This window comes from Coregonus clupeaformis, unplaced genomic scaffold, assembly GCF_020615455.1.
Source record: "Coregonus clupeaformis isolate EN_2021a unplaced genomic scaffold, ASM2061545v1 scaf0107, whole genome shotgun sequence".
NCBI lineage: Eukaryota > Metazoa > Chordata > Actinopteri > Salmoniformes > Salmonidae > Coregonus > Coregonus clupeaformis.
This window is the reverse complement of record NW_025533562.1, coordinates 206,634-225,529: the sequence shown is the minus strand read 5'-3', so window position 1 is coordinate 225,529 and position 18,896 is coordinate 206,634. Positions and strand designations below refer to the sequence as shown.

Genomic DNA, 18,896 nt, shown 5'->3' with positions numbered 1-18,896 from the left:
AAATCATGTCCAATCAATTGAATTTAGCAAAGGTGGACTCCAATCAAGTTGTAGAAACATCTCAAGGATGATCAATGGAAACTGGATGCACCTGAGCTCAATTTCGAGTCTTTATAGCAAAGGGTCTGAATACTTATGGAAATAAGGTATTTCTGCTTTTTATTTTTTAATAAATTAGCAAACATTTCTAAAAACCTGTTCTCACTTTGTCATTATGGGGTATTGTGTGTAGATTGATGAGGATTTCTATTTATTTAATCCATTTTAGAATAAGGCAGTAACTTAACAAAATGTGGAAAAAGTCAAGGGGGCTGAATACTTTCCGAAGGCACTGTACGTTTGTAGACTCCCTTACCTGGAACCTGAGAATGATGGTCCAGATGAGGCCCAGGGTGAGGCGGTGATTGCCGTCAACGATGTCATGTGAGCCCATGTTTTCCAGGTGGACCCTCTGCTCCTTGAGGAACTGCAGGGCCTTGTCCACATTCTCCAGGCAGTGGATACGCATCCGTCCCCTGGTGGGCTTGGGCTGGGGAAACAGGACAGGACACAGAACACAAGAGTTTTACACAGGTTTTTATTTACATTTTAGTCATTTAGCAGACACTCATATCCAGAGCAACTCGGTTGAGAGTCACCGTAGGTTAAAAAAACAAGTTGGTGACACTTTATTTATTTTTATAAGCATGCACAGTATGAGCTCTTACGCTGCCTTATTATAAGGCTTCCCCAAAAAATTATAGGATCATACATGCCCATGACTCCATCATCATGCATTATACCTGTTGGCTTAAAGTTAAAGGGATAGTTCACCCATATTAAAAAAATATACAAAATTACACATTGGTTTTCAGTCTATGGACAAGGTATGACAGCCATCCATGCTTTGGTTAAGTTTCCCTGTCACTGTTTCCACATGCTAATGTTTTAGCATTTGTGGCAGGAATCCCATTCAAGTCATGGTAGCGATATTAGCATTTTTCGCACATCAAGTCCAAATCATCCAAAAGTATCTCAAATTGATTGTGAGGATAATATCGGTCCCATGACTTGAATGGGATTTGTGGCATGTGGAAACAGTGGCAGGGAAACTAAACCAAAGCATTGATTGCTGTCATATTTTTTTTTACATTTGACATTTTAGTCATTTAGCAGACGCTCTTATCCAGAGCGACTCATTGGCATTAATATGGAGTTGGTCCCCGCTTTGCTGCTATAACAGCCTCCACTCTTCTGTGAAGGCTTTCCACTAGATGTTGGAACATTGCGCCGGGGTCTTGCTTCCATTCAGCCACAAGAGCATTAGTGAGGTCGGGCACTGATGTTGGGCGATTAGGCCTGGCTCGCAGTCGGCTATTCAATTCATCCCAAAGGTGTTCGATGGGGTTGACGTCAGGGCTCTGTGCAGGCCAGTCAAGTTCTTCCACACCGATCTCGACAAACCATTTCGCTTTGTGCACGGGGGCATTGTCATGCTGAAACAGGAAAGGCCTTCCCCAAACTGTTGCCACAAAGTTGGAAGCACAGAATCGTCTAGAATGTCATTGTATGCTGTATCGTTAAGATTTCCCTTCAGTGGACCTAAGGGGCCTAGCCTGAACCATGAAAAACAGCCCCAGACCACTCCTCCACAAAACTTTACAGTTGACACTATGCATTGGGGCAGGTAGCGTTTTCCTGGCATCCGCCAAACCCAGATTCGTCCGTCGGACTGCCAGATGGTGAAGTGTGAGTCATCACTCCAGAGAAAGCGTCTCCACTGCTCCAGAGTCCAATGTCGGTGAGCTTTACACCACTCCAGCCAACGCTTGACATTGCGCATGATGATCTTAGGCTTGTGTGCGGCTGCTCGGCCATGGAAACCCATATCAGGAATCTTCCGACGAACAGTTCTTGTGCTGACGTTTCTTTCAGAGGCAGTTTGGAACTCGGTAGTGAGTGTTGCAACCGAGGACAGACAATTTGTATGCACTTCAGCACTCTGCGGTCCCGTTCTGTGAGCTTGTGTGGCCTACCACTTCGTGGCTGAGCCGTTGTTGCTCCTAGACATTTCCACTTCACAATAAAAGCACTTAGAGTTGACCGGGGCAGCTTTAGCAGGGCAGAAATTTGACAAACTGACTTGTTGGAAAGGTGGCATCCTATGATGGTGCCACGTTGAAAGTCACTGATCTCTTCAGTAAGGTCATTCTACTTCCAATGTTTGTCTATGGAGATTGCATGGCGGTGTGCTCGATTTTATACACCTGTCAGCAACGGGTGTGGCTGAAATAGCCGAATCCACTAATTTGAAGGGGTGTCCACAATACTTTTGTATATACTGTATAGTGTATCACACTTTTACAATTGCCTGGTCGTCTACATGAAATCAAAAGTGCAATCATGTTTGCAAATTCAACCGGACAAAAAAAAAAGATTACATTAAAAAAGGAACAGATCCTTAATATGCCATTTAGCATTTCAGTTCATCTTGCTTTTGCCAATGTATGTTGAGCTACATTCTGTAACCCTCTCAGTCAATGATTAGCAGACCTGGTCAAATACATATGTTAAATACTTTCAAGCTATGCTTGATTTATTTTGAGCTGTACAATGGAACCAATACAAAAGTCCTAAAAGTGCAAACTCAAATCTAAATCAAGTTTAAGTATATGACATATGTATTTGACCAAGGTCTTATGATTAGAAAGGTTTTATATACACAACATGCCACTTCTTCACTCTCTTAAACACAGAGGATGTAGCTGACTATTTCAGTCTGTTGAAAGTGAATGAGTAACCCGGCAATAAAGCAGCCCTCTGATGTGTGTGGAGACTTTACACTGAGGTGTGGTTTTGGAGGAGCAGAAGAGGGGGGACTAGGCCTTTGTGCAGGCAGGGGGAAGTCAACCCTATTCAATCAAAACCGCCATCTGGGTAAATAAATAATTTGCTGGAAGCAGGCACGTTTGGATTCAACTACTCAGCAAAACTGAGTCAACAGTGTAAAACAAAAACATAACTGCATAATTAATTTAAAATACAGTACTGTACATGCCTAGTTTTTCACTGTGTTGAAAGAAGAAAATGTATCCTCAAAAACGGATGACTGGTTTGGATTGAAGAATGAAAAAAACGTACTTACTGTATCTTAACACCATTTGATTGACACCCAAGTGAGAGTCAAAGCAAAATCCCTATTCAACTCCTATTGCTGAGTCAGTCAGCACAATACACTGCTGACCTCTAAGGCATGTGTGTGTGTGTGTGTGTGTGTGTCTGTATCTCTGTGTGTGTACATGTACGTCTGAGTGTGTGTGTCTGCCTGCTGAGCCCCCTGCAGACACACTGGCATGTGGTGCAGTTCTTTGAGATGCAGATTTACACTCTGTCGGAGCCAGGAGTGCAGCGCCAGCCAAGTAGCAATGACATAAGCACTTTTCTACCAGACCATGACATCATGTACAGGAAGCCTCATTCCTACAGTCTGTACAGGTTCACTTCACCATTGCTGAAAGATGACGTACAAAATGTGGGTAGACCATGGCTTGCATTTTATATGCAATGTATGTACGTACAAACACAGCTGGGTATTCTACACTTTAGCAGATGTTCTTATCCAGAGCAACTAGGGATAAGTGCCGTGCTCAAAGATACATTTTTCACCTAGTCAGCTCAGGGATTCGAACCAGTGACCTTTCGATCGCTAGCCCAACACTCTTAATCGCTAGGCTACCTGCTGCCCTGCTAGGCACATTATGTATGTATAGCATCTTGAATTATGTCATAACAAAAAAATGCTAGGTATTGACACAAATATATTCAGCGCTTATGAGCAGTGATGTACTGGTAAAAACATAGGTGGGTAAACTCTGATCACTGTAAATAAAGTAGCACTCCCTATATTTTCAATGCATTTTTCCACAGTAGGTGGGTAAACGCTCGCACCAAAATAAAAAAGGTGTGTAAATGACGTTTAGGTGTATTTAACCTCCACTACACCAATACTTCTCAGTGCTTATTAGTACATGACCTGTGTATGATCTATTTACTAGTTCCCATATCATGACACCTGAAGACACACATAACAGGGTCAGAAGAACACTGGCATGGGACCTATGCAAGTTGGATCATCTTCCTATGTGTTGCACAATATCCTTGTAACCTAATATGGTACCAGACCTGGGTTCAAATTGTATTTCAAATCTTTCAAATACCTGGAGATTTTGCTTGAGCCTGCCTGCAGTGCCAGATGGGTGGGGCTTGCACCTTTGGGACTATTCCATTGGTTACATTGCGCCAGGAAAGCTCAGTCAAGCACAGCTTAAGTATTTGAACAATTCCAAATACTATTTGGTCCCATGCCTCTACCTGGCATACAGCCGTTACCTGCAGTGCCTAAACTCAAATCGAGTTACACATTGACCAGGAAAGTGAAAAATGAAACCTGGCACAAGACGTGCCCAGAGGAACTCATTCATGTAAAGGAGACCTTTTTCTCAGGAGGAAATGCAAAAATAGGAGTTGGAGATTACAACAGCCAAGTACCATAATACAATACAATACAAAAGGGAAAGCCCTTTGAGTTTTGAACATCATCTGCTGTTCGTAATTGCACACATGGATTACCCCAACAGCCACATGCCATAAAGCCCTCAAACTCAACTCTGGACCTCAAAGCCAGTTCCACTGCATTTTTTCATTGTTCTCCTCTAATCAGGTACTGATTTAGACCAGGGACACCAGGTGTGTGCAATTAATTATCGGGTATAACAGAAAACCAGCAGGCTCCGGACCTCATAGGGTAAGAGTTGAGTACCCCTGCCATAGAGTATCCTTGGTAGATTTCATTATGGGATGTGCCTTGTTGGGTATTTGCCAATAGAGTGAGATATCTTATCAGGAGCCTTGCAAGCCTGGACAACGGACCCTTTAATGATACGTGGCTCTGACCATATGGACATATTTTCCTGACATCATGTCACGATCGTCTGAAGAAGCGGACCAATACGCAGCGTTGCGAGTGAACATGATGACTTTAATGATAAAGCACGTAAATACAAAACAAAAGACGAAAGTGAAGTCCTACAGTGACAATAACTAAACAGGAACACTGGAACAAAAACCCACAACCCACATGCGAACACAGACAGTTTAAATATGGCTCCCAATCAGAGATAACGAGCCGACAGCTGACACTCGTTACCTCCGATTGGGAGTCACACACTACAACAATCAACAACCTAGAAATAGACACACAGAACTCCCAACCTAGAAATAAACGTGACAGACATGCAAACATAAAAATCACCCAAAACCCAACAAAACAACATACACCCTGGCTCAAATACACAAGTCCTGGAGCCAGAGTGTGACAGTACCCCCCCCTAAAGGTGCGAACTCCGGGCGCACCAGCATACAGTCTAGGGGAGGGTCTGGGTGGGCGTCTGTCCACGGTGGCGGTTCTGCCCCTGGTCGTGGTCCCCATCCCACCTTAGTCACCACCCGCTTCCCTAGCCTCCTCCACATTACCACCCCCAACTACACCCCACTGGGTTAAGGGGCGGCACCGGACTAAGGGGCAGCACCGGACTACGGGGCAGTACCGGACTAAGGGGCAGTACCGGACTAAGGGGCAGTACCAGGCTGAATGGCGGATACTGGCTGGACGGCTCTGGTGGCTCCTGGCTGGTTGGCTCTGGCGGATCCCTGGCTGGACGGCTCTGGCGGATCCCGGCTGGACGGCTCTGGCGGATCCCGGCTGGACGGCTCTGGCGGATCCCGGCTGGACAGCTCTGGCGGATCCCGGCTGGACGGCTCTGGCGGATCCCGGCTGGACGGCTCTGGCGGGTCCCGGCTGGACGGCTCTGGCGGATCCCGGTTGGACGGCTCTGGCGGATCCCGGCTGGACGGCTCTGGCGGATCCCGGCTGGACGGCCCTGGCGGATCCTGGCTGGACGGCTCTGGCGGATCCTGGCTGGACGGCTCTGGCGGATCCTGGCTAGACGGCTCTGGCGGATCCCGGCTGGACGGCCCTGGCGGATCCTGGCTGGACGGCTCTGGCGGATCCTGGCTGGACGGCTCTGGCGGATCCTGGCTGGACGGCTCATGGCTGGCTGACGGATCTGGCTGCTCATGGCTGGCTGCTGGATCTGGCTGCTCATGGCTGGCTGACGGATCTGGCTGCTCATGGCTGGCTGACGGATCTGGCTGCTCATGGCTGGCTGACGGGTCTGGCTGCTCATGGCTGGCTGACGGATCTGGCTGCTCATGGCTGGCTGACGGATCTGGCTGCTCGCGGCTGGCTGACGGATCTGGCTGCTCATGGCTGGCTGACGGATCTGGCTGCTCATGGCTGGCTGACGGATCTGGCTGCTCATGGCTGGTTGACGGATTTGGCTGCTCATTGCTGGCTGATGGTGCTGGCTGGGCGACTGGCGGTGGAGGCGGACCCCAGCCTCGGATTGCGGTCATCACCTCCAGCAGGGCGGCTCCCATCTGCAGGAGCTGCTCTTGCTGGCCCCGAACCTGGGCTTCCAGTCTAGTATGGGCTGCGTCGGCTCCTGCTGATTCCATAGCTGGTGTATGATTCTGTCTGGCGGAAGGCTCTGGCTGATCCTGTCTGGCGGAAGGCTCTGGCTGATCCTGTCTGGCGGAAGGCTCTGGCTGATCCTGTCTGGCGGAAGGCTCTGGCTGATCCTGTCTGGCGGAAGGCTCTGGCTGATCCTGTCTGGCGGAGAGCTCTAGCGGCTCCGGTCTGGCGGACGGCTCTGAAGGCTCATGGCAGACGGGCGGCTTTGCAGGCTCAGTACAGACGGGCAGTTCCTGCGGCGCTTGGCAGACGGACAGTTCAGACGGCGTTGGGCAGACGGGCAGTTCAGGCGCCGTTGGGCAGACGGGCAGTTCAGACGGCGTTGGGCAGACGGACAGTTCAGGCCCCGTTGGGCAGACAGGCAGTTCAGGCGCCGTTGGGCAGACGGGCAGTTCAGGCGCCGTTGGGCAGACGGCAGACTCTGGCCGTCTGAGGCGCACCGTAGGCCTGGTGCGTGGTGCCGGAACTGGAGGTACTGGGCTGAGGACACGCATCTCAGGGCTAGTGCGGGGAGAAGGAACAGGCCGGACCGGGCTGGCGACGCGCACCGTAGGTTTGGTGCGAGTGGCAGGAACAGGCCGGGTCGGGCTGGCGACGCGCACCGTAGGTTTGGTGCGAGTGGCAGGAACAGGCCGGGCTGGGCTGGCGACGCACACCGTAGGTTCTGTGCGTGGAGCAGGAACAGGCCGGGCTGGGCTGGCGACGCACACCGTAGGTTCTGTGCGTGGAGCAGGAACAGGCCGGGCTGGGCTGGCGACGCACACCGTAGGTTCTGTGCGTGGAGCAGGAACAGGCCGGGCTGGGCTGGCGACGCACACCGTAGGTTCTGTGCGTGGAGCAGGAACAGGCCGGGCTGGGCTGGCGACGCACACCGTAGGTTCTGTGCGTGGAGCAGGACCAGGCCGGGCTGGGCTGGCGACGCACACCGTAGGTTCTGTGCGTGGAGCAGGAACAGGCCGGGCTGGACTGGCGACGCACACCGTGGGCTTGATGCGTGGAGTAGGAACAGGCCGGTCCGTACTGGGAACACACACCACTGGCTTTAACTGGGGGATCAGGAACGGGCCGGACCGGACTGGTAACACACATCAGTCTCTCACGCCGTGCCGCAACAACTTCCCTTCCTCTACTCGCCAATGGCTCCCGTAATCCGATAGCCTTCTCTCCACGTCTCCCTGTGGCAGCCTCCTGCTGCCCAGCCGCCTAAAGCCATGTGCCCCCCAAAATTTTTTTGGGGGTTGCCTCTCGTCCTTCCGACGATGGCCCTGCTGATGCCGTTGCTCCTCTCCTGCCAGGTTCTCCCCCTTCATCGCCCTCCGGTACCGGACGGCCTCCTCCTGCGTAATATGTCCCCAGCCGAGGAGGACATCCACCAGCGTTCTCTCCATACCTGGCGCTTCCTCCCCAAGAAATTCTTGGGTAGTACTCTCGGGCTTCCAGCCTTGCCTCCGTGCTGCCTCCTCATATCGCCGCCTCTCGGCTCTAGCTGCCTCCCGCTCTTCACGAGGACGGCGATATTCTCCCAGTTGATCCCAAGGCCCCTTACCATCCAGAATCTCCTCCCATGTCCATGAATCCTTTATGGGAGTCCATAAATCCTGTGTAGGTAGGTCCTGTTGCCGCTTGACACGCTGCTTGGTCTTTTTGTGGTGGGTTTTTCTGTCACGATCGTCTGAAGAAGCGGACCAATACGCAGCGTTGCGAGTGAACATGATGACTTTAATGATAAAGCACGTAAATACAAAACAAAAGACGAAAGTGAAGTCCTACAGTGACAATAACTAAACAGGAACACTGGAACAAAAACCCACAACCCACATGCGAACACAGACAGTTTAAATATGGCTCCCAATCAGAGATAACGAGCCGACAGCTGACACTCGTTACCTCCGATTGGGAGTCACACACTACAACAATCAACAACCTAGAAATAGACACACAGAACTCCCAACCTAGAAATAAACGTGACAGACATGCAAACATAAAAAATCACCCAAAACCCAACAAAACAACATACACCCTGGCTCAAATACACAAGTCCTGGAGCCAGAGTGTGACACATCAGCAAAAAATAAATCCCAGGCAGCCCACCTGCTTCAACTCTCACCAATTACACTTTAGTAATATACACTGAGTGTACAAATCATAAACTGACCAGGTGAATTCAGGTGAAAGCTATGATCCCTTATTGATGTCACTTGTTAAATCCACTTAAATCAGTGTAGATGAAGGGGAGGAGACAGGTTAAATAAATATTTTTAAGCCTTGAGACAATTGAGACATGGATTGCATATGTATGCCATTCAGAGGGTGAATGGGAAAGACAAAATATTTAAGTGCCTTTGAACGGGGCATGGTAGTAGGTGCCAGGCGCACCAGTTTGAGTGTCAAGAACTGCAACGCTGCTGGGTTTTTCACACTCAACAGTTTCCCGTGTGTATCAAGAATGGTCCACCACCCATAGGACATCCAGCCAACTTGACACAACTGTGGGAAGCATTGGAGTCAACATGGGCCAGGTTTCGACACCTTGTAGAGTTGGCTGGATGGTTCATATACTGTACATATACTGTATGATCCAATATTCATAAACCACACAAATCCTTAGGCAAAAAATATATCCATGTGGGGAAGTGTGCCCCTTTCCATCAAATTAGGTATTTTCTGGACAATATTTTTGTCCATTTAGGCCAGTGACCCCCTTTAGCTCAAGAGCATCCCCAGAGGCAACGTTCCATTAAATAATTGCATCAGTTATATAAGGTACTTACCTAAGTATCACATGGATACAAGTTTTTTTTCCACATGCATGACCTTTTCTCAAGACAGTCTTAAAAAAGTCTTAGGTGAAGGGGATGGCCTTTCTTTTGGACAATTTCAGTGTAATGCATCCCTGGCGTCAAACATTTTGGATATACCGTTAGTATGTATCAAGGGTCGTTCCACCAATTCGGTGCCTTTTGAAAAGTGTAACTTAGCCCCAAAACACTTAGCCCCAACACGTTTTTTCCACTATCATTTGACAATTAGATGTTCAATTTTTCTTTTGAAAAAATGTTGGGTGTTCAGTTCATGTAACAGGGTTGACCTTAAAATGAGGGACATATGTCAATGAATCAGTAATCACAATAAATAAATAATAATCTTCAGAAATTACTTTGTCAAAGCAACAAAATAACTAAGGCTTTACAATGATGGTGAAACTTGGAGAAATGTTGGGGTTAAGTGGGTTAAAATCTTCCTAGAAGTGACAGGGTTGACGGAGGGACATGTCAAAATGCAGAATTTTGGCACTTTAGCAAGTCTTTCTTCATATTAATTGAATTATTCAGATTTATTGAACTCTGCATGTGGTCTATATTAAAGGGCACTTCATTTAATATAACAGGCTTTTAAAATGCAATATTGGTGAAAAACTGCTACTTAAAATATCAACGACCCTCAAGCATCTCAGAATAGAAGTGCTGATCTAGGATCAGGTCCTCCCTGTCCATGTAATCTTATTCATTGTGATCTAAAAAGGCTAAACTGATCCATACAGGCCCGGGTAGCACGGTACTCACCAGTTTCTCCCCAGACAGCACCTCCAGCAGTTTAATGAGCATGCGTCCATCACTCAGGTCCCTGTACAGGTCGGTGATGCGGCATGACACCCGGGAGAGGTGAGAGTTCACCCATTTGGTGAAGGTCTTCTTCTGCACTGCTTCGCGCTCATCTGGAAAGAAAATAAGATTAATATACAATTAATACAATTAAAGAAACAAGTAATAAAGAGAAGCTATGTCAAAGTGATATATCATTGAATTAATTGAAGTGAATTCCTGATGATGGATAAGCAGAGTTGGGGTAAAATAAAAATGCATTTTAGCAGACGCGCTTATCCAGAGCGATTTACGGGAGCTTACAAGTGTCTTGCTCAAGTGCACATCGACAGATTTTTTACCTTCCTAATTCTCACTTGAAACATAGCTTTTGTGTTTAAGAAAGTGATCTGTTCTTGCAATTTGTAATCTACGACATTTAAGATTTAGATATTATATTTTTCCCAAAGTAGCTTCGATGTAGTGAACTACTTTTTCAAAGTAGCTTTAGTTAAGTAAAGTAAGGCTGTGGAAGATAATAATGCTGGAACAAGACATTGAAGTATACAGTAGATAACAGCTCACACTGTCCCTATATAGCCTGGTCTTTTCATTTCAAGTCTGAAATACTATAGAGCAGTGATCTACCTAATCAACTACTGTAATCATCCCATGATCAACTGAATCAGGTTTTTTAGCGCTGGGCTAAAACATAATTAAAATGTGTACTCCCTGGGTCCTCAAGGAATAGATTGAAAATATCAATAAGCTTGTAAGACTGCCATTCAGATGTAACACTTTTTACCTAAACAAAATACTGTGTAGCCAAGTATTGTGGCAAATGATGGAACCCATCTGCTGTTGTATACAGTAACAGTACTGATCCTCATTGTATAATTGTGTCATATGAGAGGTTTTCGTCACTGTGGGTGATTGGCCCGCTTTGTCATATGCAACTCATCAACCTTTCATGATCCAGATATTAAAACAACTAGAGTGCATTGGGACTGGTGGCCTTCCCTCTTCAGACCTATTGCAGACTTTCTTACGGCTTCCTCTCCTGGTCTCTCCATCTCCTCTGAGATGAAGGAAATGGACAGGTGAACACAAATGCTTGATAGGGGGTCGACCATATTGCTGTCATCTGTTCTGGGTTCTCAGGACAGTGCGCATGAAAGTGAGGAGACGAGGGGAGAAAGCCACTGTAGACTAATGAGATGCAGCCATAGCTACAACATGTTAACAAAATTGGAAGTGGAGCTGGGGCTATCCTGTTTATGTTCGGGGCCCTAGACAGGACCAATGCTCCACCCTTTGGCTCGGAGTTCATATCCATGAACACAAGGCAGGTTTATTTATAATCCTCCCCAATTTTCCTGTTATTGCATTCCTTATCCCTGCAAAGACGTAAGCATCTGATTTGATTGTTCGTTTGACACACGGCGGAATGAGAGAGATGACCTCGCCGCACGCAGGGCCGGCTGCACCTTGCAATGTACTCTCCAACTCCAAGGCCCTCTTGACTTTTTTGTTATGAGTGATTTATTTGACACGTTTGACAATCTTGACGAAGAATAACAATTGGAGAAGGTCGAACCTATTCCTCCCATCCCCCCAATCTCCGCCACACAAAACATTATATCAACATATTCAATAAAAAGGTATCCTTTGATTATAAACACTATTCATTTGGAATCGACCGCTCACTTAATTCTGAACCCTGACCACAATTGTACTGTGTATGACTTCACTAACTAGACTCAGAGCCAACTTCCTGCCTGCTGCCCTACCCCTCGGGGGTAAAACCAGCTATCATCACAGGAGGCTGCTGAGGAGAGGACAGCTCATAATAATGGCTGGAAAGGAGTGAATGGAATGGCATAAACACATGGAAACCATGTCTTTGATGTATTTCGTAACATTCCACTTATTCCGCTCAAGCCATTACCACGAGCCCATCCTCCCCAATTAAGGTGCCACCAACCTCCTATGCATCCAAACCCATTTCTGTGGCATTATTGCAACATAGTAACATCACCACAAGTGTCACATAGTGGTACATGCTAGTGGGGATTTTTTAAAGGAGTCTCCTGTGAGACCGGAGGACAAGACATAGCTGGACAGAACAATAGAGTCAGTGTTCCTCTCCTCCACCACTGCCCTAGCTCAACTCCGGGGAGGGCTAGCTAGAGGAATGTTGCACTAGCATCTGGTCTTATCGTTAGGTAAACACATAGGTCCCGTACTATTAACACAGTTTGAAGAGTGAGTTTTAGCTGTTTAACAACAAAAAAACTGACGCCTATGAAGACAATTTTAGGTCGTTCATTTAAACAAGGCTGTGTCAGGCAGTTTGTCATTTTTCAAAGACCTTGGGGCGATGGGAAGATTATAACAGTATCTCGAAGGGCCAAGAAGGGGGAAATGGTTAAGAGAAATACATAATCTATTACAGTTGAAGTCGGAAGTTTACATACACTTAGGTTGGAGTCATTAAAACTCGTTTTTCAAACACTGCACACATTTCTTGGTAACAAACTATAGTTTTGGCAACTCGGTTAGGACATCTACTTTTTGCATGACACAAGTAATTTTTCCAACAATTGTTTACAGAGATTATTTCACTGTATCACAATTCCAGTGGGTCAGAAGTTTACATATTTACTAAGTTGACTGTGCCTTTAAACAGCTTGGAATATTCCAGAAAATGATGTCATGGCTTTAGAAGCTTCTGATAGGCTAATTGACATCATTTTAGTCAATTGGAGGTGTAACTGTGGATCTATTTCAAGGCCTACCTTCAAACTCAGTGCCTCTTTGCTTGACATCATGGGAAAATGAAAAGAAATCAGCCAGGACCTCAGGAAAAAAATTGTAGACCTCCACAAGTCTGGTTCATCCTTGGGAGCAATTTCCAAACGCCTGAAGGTACCACGTTCATCTGTACAAACAATAGTATACAAGCATAAACACCATGGGACCACGCAGCCGTCATACCGCTCAGGAAGGAGATGCTTTCTGTCTCCTAGAGATTAACGTACTTTGGTGCAAATCAATCCCAGAACAACAGCAAAGGACCTTGTGAAGATGCTGGAGGAAACAGGTACCAAAGTATCTATATCCACAGTAAAACAAGTCCTATATCAACATAACATGAAAGGCCTTTTAGCAAGGAAGAAGCCACTGCTCCAAAACAGCCATAAAAAAAGCCAGACTACGGTTTGCAACTGCACATGGGGACAAAGATCGTACTTTTTGGAGAAATGTCCTCTGGTCTGATGAAACAAAAATTGAACTGTTTGGCCATAATGACCATCGTTATGTTTGGAAGAAAAAGGGGGTTGCTTGCAAGCCGAAGAACACCATCCCAACCGTTAAGCACAGGGGTGGCAGCATCATGCTGTGGGGGTGCTTTGCTGCAGGAGGGACTGGTGCACTTCACAAAATAGACGGCATCATGAGGAAGGAAAATTATGTGGATATATTGAAGCCATATCTCAAGACATCAGTCAGGAAGTTAAAGCTTGGTCGCAAATGGGTCTTCCAAATGGACAATGACCCCAAGCATACTTCCAAAGTTGTGGCAAAATGGCTTAAGGACAACAAAGTCAAGGTATTGGAGTGGCCATCACAAAGCCCTGACCTTAATCCTATAGAAAATTTGTGGGCAGAACTGAAAAAGTGTGTGCGAGCAAGGAGGCCTACCATCCTGACTCAGTTACACCAGCTCTGTCAGGAGGAATGGGCCAAAATTCACCCAACTTATTGTGGGAAGCTTGTGGAAGGCTACCCGAAACGTTTGACCCAAGTTAAACAATTTAAAGGCAATGTTACCAAATACTAATTGAGTGTATGTAAACTTCTGACCCACTGGGAATGTGATGAAATAAATAAAAGCTGAAATAAATAATTCTCTCTACTATTATTCTGACATTTCACATTCTTAAAATAAAGTGGTGATCCTAACTGACCTAAGACAGGGAATTTTTACTAGGATTAAATGTCAGGAATTGTGAAAAATTGAGTTTAAATGTATTTGGCTAAGGTGTATGTAAACTTCCGACTTCAACTGTATGTGAAATAACACCCATATTTTAAAAATGATTCAAATGTCATCTCAATGACATTTTTAGCAGATGATCGCTTTAGGACCTTTATGCAATAGAGCAAGTAGAATTCAATCAATACTACTAATCTTTTTTGGGGGGTTGGGTCACTGATTGAGTACCACCAACTGAGATTCTTAGTTTGTGCTATAAAATGGCTCTGTTGGTATAAAGAGGTTTTAGTATCAATCTTTATAGTAAGTAGCTAGGTTTCCATCCAATTGGCGACAGATTTTAATGTGAATATTCTAAAATCTGCATAAAGAAAATATGCAAAATATCTCACCAGTGTGTGTTTATGGAAAACATCATTTTTTCGGGAAAGAAATCAGTGCGTAATGATCTAAAGTTCAATGTGATTCCATCGCATTTCAACTTTACCGATAGTTTTGTCATAAAATAGCAGATGTGACTAATCCGGTCTTGGCACGTGCGCTCTAGCCAACAGCTGGCAGATACAGTGCGGGTAAAATAGTCTAGATTATGAGATTATTATGGATGAGTGAAAATATTTGTATTTGTCAAACGGCAGTCAAGCATCGATCATTATGTCACCAGAATAAGACCCTCGATATTTATTGGAAAGGAGCATCAAGCCTAAGTAATTTCATATTTAGCCTAATAAACTGCATGGTTTCTCGAGTCGTAGTTTTATTTAGTTACGTTTTTTTTAAATATACGTTTTACTGACACAAAAAGATCCCACCCTGTCTAGCGTATTTAGTCAACATTTGGAAAGTTTAGCGACAAATTTGATGTTTCCATCAGGCCTGTCTGGACATTTGTTTTACAACATGTACTTTACTAGCATAGAATGGAAGGATGGCAAACTGGTGTCACTAAAAACCATGCAAAAGGTAATTGCATTGGAAGGTACATTCATTGGAAGGTACATTCATTGTACTTTGTACATAGTACTTACCACTATTTGACCCTGTTCTAATCCAAATGTCATTTGTATAAGCACATGGAATACACTTTGTTTCAAAATGCATCGGTCCTATGTTAGTTTCTGTCTCTTTCTGTGACTGCTAATTCACTCCTTTATTAAAGTATGGATATTATATGGGTCATTCCACGAAATGAGTGCCTTTTGCGTCCCTTTGATATTTTAAGTAGAAATTGTGCACAAATATTGAATTGTAAAAGTATGTTATATTAATTGAAGTGCCCTTTAATATGGACCACATGGAAAATTCAATAAATCTGATTTTTTTTATATGAATAAAGACTTGCTATTAATTATTCATTTTATGCACAAAAAAACCTGTCCCTCTTTTTAAGGTCAACTGAGGGAAATGTTTCTCATTTCATACAGGACTAATAAAGGCCTAGTGCACTAATTTGGTGGGAATTAATTTTTCTTCATTTAAAAAAAAAGACGTTTTTATATTAATATATATATTTTTGGTGATTTATCAGGGGGTGCCAGCAACCTCAGCACCCCTACTTCCTGTGGATATGCAAAAGGCACCTAATTGGTGGAACAACCCATGTATTCAAGTATACCCACTCATTCATCAGAGGCTATTCATGAATGTCTTACTATTGCACTGACTAATAGTGTCCTTTAGTCCTAATTGTGTTGGATATCACCCTCTTCCAGAGAAAATTATCCCAAGCCGTAGCATTGCTTTGTGACCTTGACCCACAGCTCTATTGTCTTTGGAGTTCAGGAACAAAGAAGCAAATCTAACCAGCTGGGATATGAGCAGTCTGGTCATCATGACTGACACAGAATAGAAACTATTGATTTATTGACGCACCTTGTATCTCTGTCCTTGGGGCTAACTCTCCGGTTCCCAAAAGCAAATCTCTCATCTTATCTCAACAGAGATGCACATTCATTCAAATTCCAGTTTGGTTTCTTTTCCGTCTCTTTTTTCCTCTCTCCAGGTTTTGGCAGGAAAGGGAGATCTTGATTAGGACATTAGGATCACTACCCCACCCTTAGCTGGCAGGAAATACTGAACGTGGTGAAAGATTCCATTTTGTAACTGCACCTCTAAAGCAATGTTCATGTTCAGAGCTAGTTACAGTGCATTCGTAAAGTATTCAGACCCCTTTACTTTTTCAGCTTTAGTCTAAAATTGATTAAATACATTTAAAAATCCTCATCAATCTACACACAATACCCCATAATGACAAAGCGAAAACAGGTTTTTAGAAATTTTAGCAAATGTATTAAATATAAAAAACAGAAATACCTTATTTACATAAGTATTAAGACCCTTTGCTATGAGACTCGAAATTGAGCTCAGGTGCATCCTGTTTCCATTGATCATCCTTGAGATGTTTCTACAACTTGATTGGAGTCCACCCGTGGTAAATTCAATTGATTGGACATGATTTGGAAAGGCACACACCTGTCTATATAAGGTCCCACAGTTGACAGTGCATGTCAGAGCAAAAACCAAGCCATTAGGTCAAAGGAATTGTCCGTAGAGCTCCGAGACAGGATTGTGTCGAGGCACAGATCTGGGGAAGGGTACCAAAAAATTTCTGCAGCATTGAAGGTCCCCAAGAACACAGTGGCCTCCATCATTCTTAAATGGAAGAAGTTTGGAACCACCAAGACTCTTCCTAGAGCTGGCCACCCGGCCAAACTGAGCAATCGGGGGAGAAGGGCCTTGGTCAGGGAGGTGACCAAGAACCCGATGGTCACTCTTACAGAGCTCCAGAGGTCCTCTGTGGACAACCATCTCTGCAGCACTCCACCAATCAGGCCTTTATGGTAGAGTGGCCACTCTTCAGTAAAAAGGCACATGACAGCCCACTTGGAGTTTGCAAAAACGCATCTAAAGGACTCTCAGACCATGAGAAACAAATCAAATCAAATGTATTGGTCACATACACATGGTTAGCAGATGTTATTGCGAGTAAAGGAAAGGAATAAGAATATATAAATATATGGATGAGCAATGTCATTATCAGAGTGGCATAGGCTAAGACGCAATAGATAGTATAGAATACAGTATATACATATGAGATGGGTAATGCAAAATATGTAAACATTATTAAGATAGCATAGAATACAGTATATACATATGAGATGGGTAATGCAAGATATGTAAACATTATTAAAGTGGCATTATTAACCCTCCCGTTGTCCTAGGGTCAAAATGACCCGCCACTGTGTTGAACCAACTTTATTTAATTTTTATATTTTTTGGGATCATTTGTGAGAAGGAGGCAGTGATACTTTCTTTAAAGTCTCACTGCCTCCTTCTCACAAATGATCCCAAAAATATAAAAATTAAATAAAGTTGGTTCAACACAGTGGCGGGTCATTTTGACACTAGGACAACGGGAGGGTTAAAGTGACTAGTGTTCCATTTATTAAAGTGGCCAGTGATTTTCAAGTCTGTATGTAGGCAGCAGCCTCTCTGTGCTAGTGATGGCTGTTTAGAAGCTGTTTTTCAGTCTCTCTGTCCCAGCTTTGATGCACCTGTACTGACCTCGCCTTCTGGATGATAGCGGGGTGAACAGGCAGTGGCTCGGGTGGTTGATGTCCTTGATTATCTTTTGGCCTTCCTGTGACATCGGGTGCTGTAGGTGTCCTGGAAGGCGGGTAGTCTGCCCCCGGTGATGCGTTGTGCAGACCGCACCACCCTCTGGAGAGCCCTGCGGTTGTGGGCGGTGCAGTTGCCGTACCAGGCGGTGATACAGCCCGACAGGATGCTCTCAATTGTGCATCTGTAAAAGTTTGTGAGGGTTTTAGGTGCCAAGCCAAATCTCTTTAGCCTCTTGAGGTTGAAGAGATGCTGTTGCGTCTTCTTCACCACACTGTCTGTGTGGGTGGGCCATTTCAGTTTGTCAGTGATATCTACGCCGAGGAACTTAAAACTTTCCACCTTCTCCACTGCTGTTCCGTCGATGTGGATGGGGGGGTACTCCCTCTGCTGTTTCCTGAAAACAAGATGCTGTGCTTTGATGAAACCAAGATTGAACTCTTTGGCCTGAATGCCAAGCGTCACGTCTGGAGGAAACCTAGCACCATCCCTATGGTGAAGCATGGTTTTTCAGTGGCAGGGACTGGGAGACTAATCAGGATCGAGGTAAAAGATTAACAGAACAAAGTACAGAGAGATCCTTGATGAAAACCTGCTCCAGAACGCTCAGGACCTCAGACTGGGGCGAAGGTTCACCTTCCAACAGGACAACGACCCTAAGCACACAGCCAAGACAACTCAGGAGTGGCTTCGGGACAAGTCTCTGAATGTCCTTGAGTGGCCCAGCCAGAGCCCGGACTTGAACCCAATCTAAGATCTCTGGAGACACCTGAAAATAGCTGTGCAGCAACGCTCCCCATACAACCTGACAGAGCTTGAGAGGATCTGCAGAGAAGAATGGGAGAAACTCCCCAAACACATGTGTGCCAAGCTTGTAGCGTCATACCCAAGAAGACTCAAGGCTGTAATCACTGCCAAAGGTGCTTCAACAAAGTGCTGAGTAAAGGGTCTGAATACTTATGTAAATGTCATATTTCAGTTTTGCAAAAAACTCTAAAAACCTGTTTTGCTTTGTCATTATGGGGTATTGTGTGTAGATTGATGAGGGGGGAAAAAACAATTTAATCAATTTTAGAATAAGTCTGTAATGTAACAGAATGTGGAAAAAGTCAAGAGGTCTGAATAC

General features: G+C 45.1%; 1 pseudogene; it reads right to left on the bottom strand.

Moving 5' to 3' along the window:
- The window catches only part of LOC121572334, a 95,766-nt pseudogene that overhangs the window by 37,972 nt on the left and 38,898 nt on the right, over window positions 1-18,896 (bottom strand).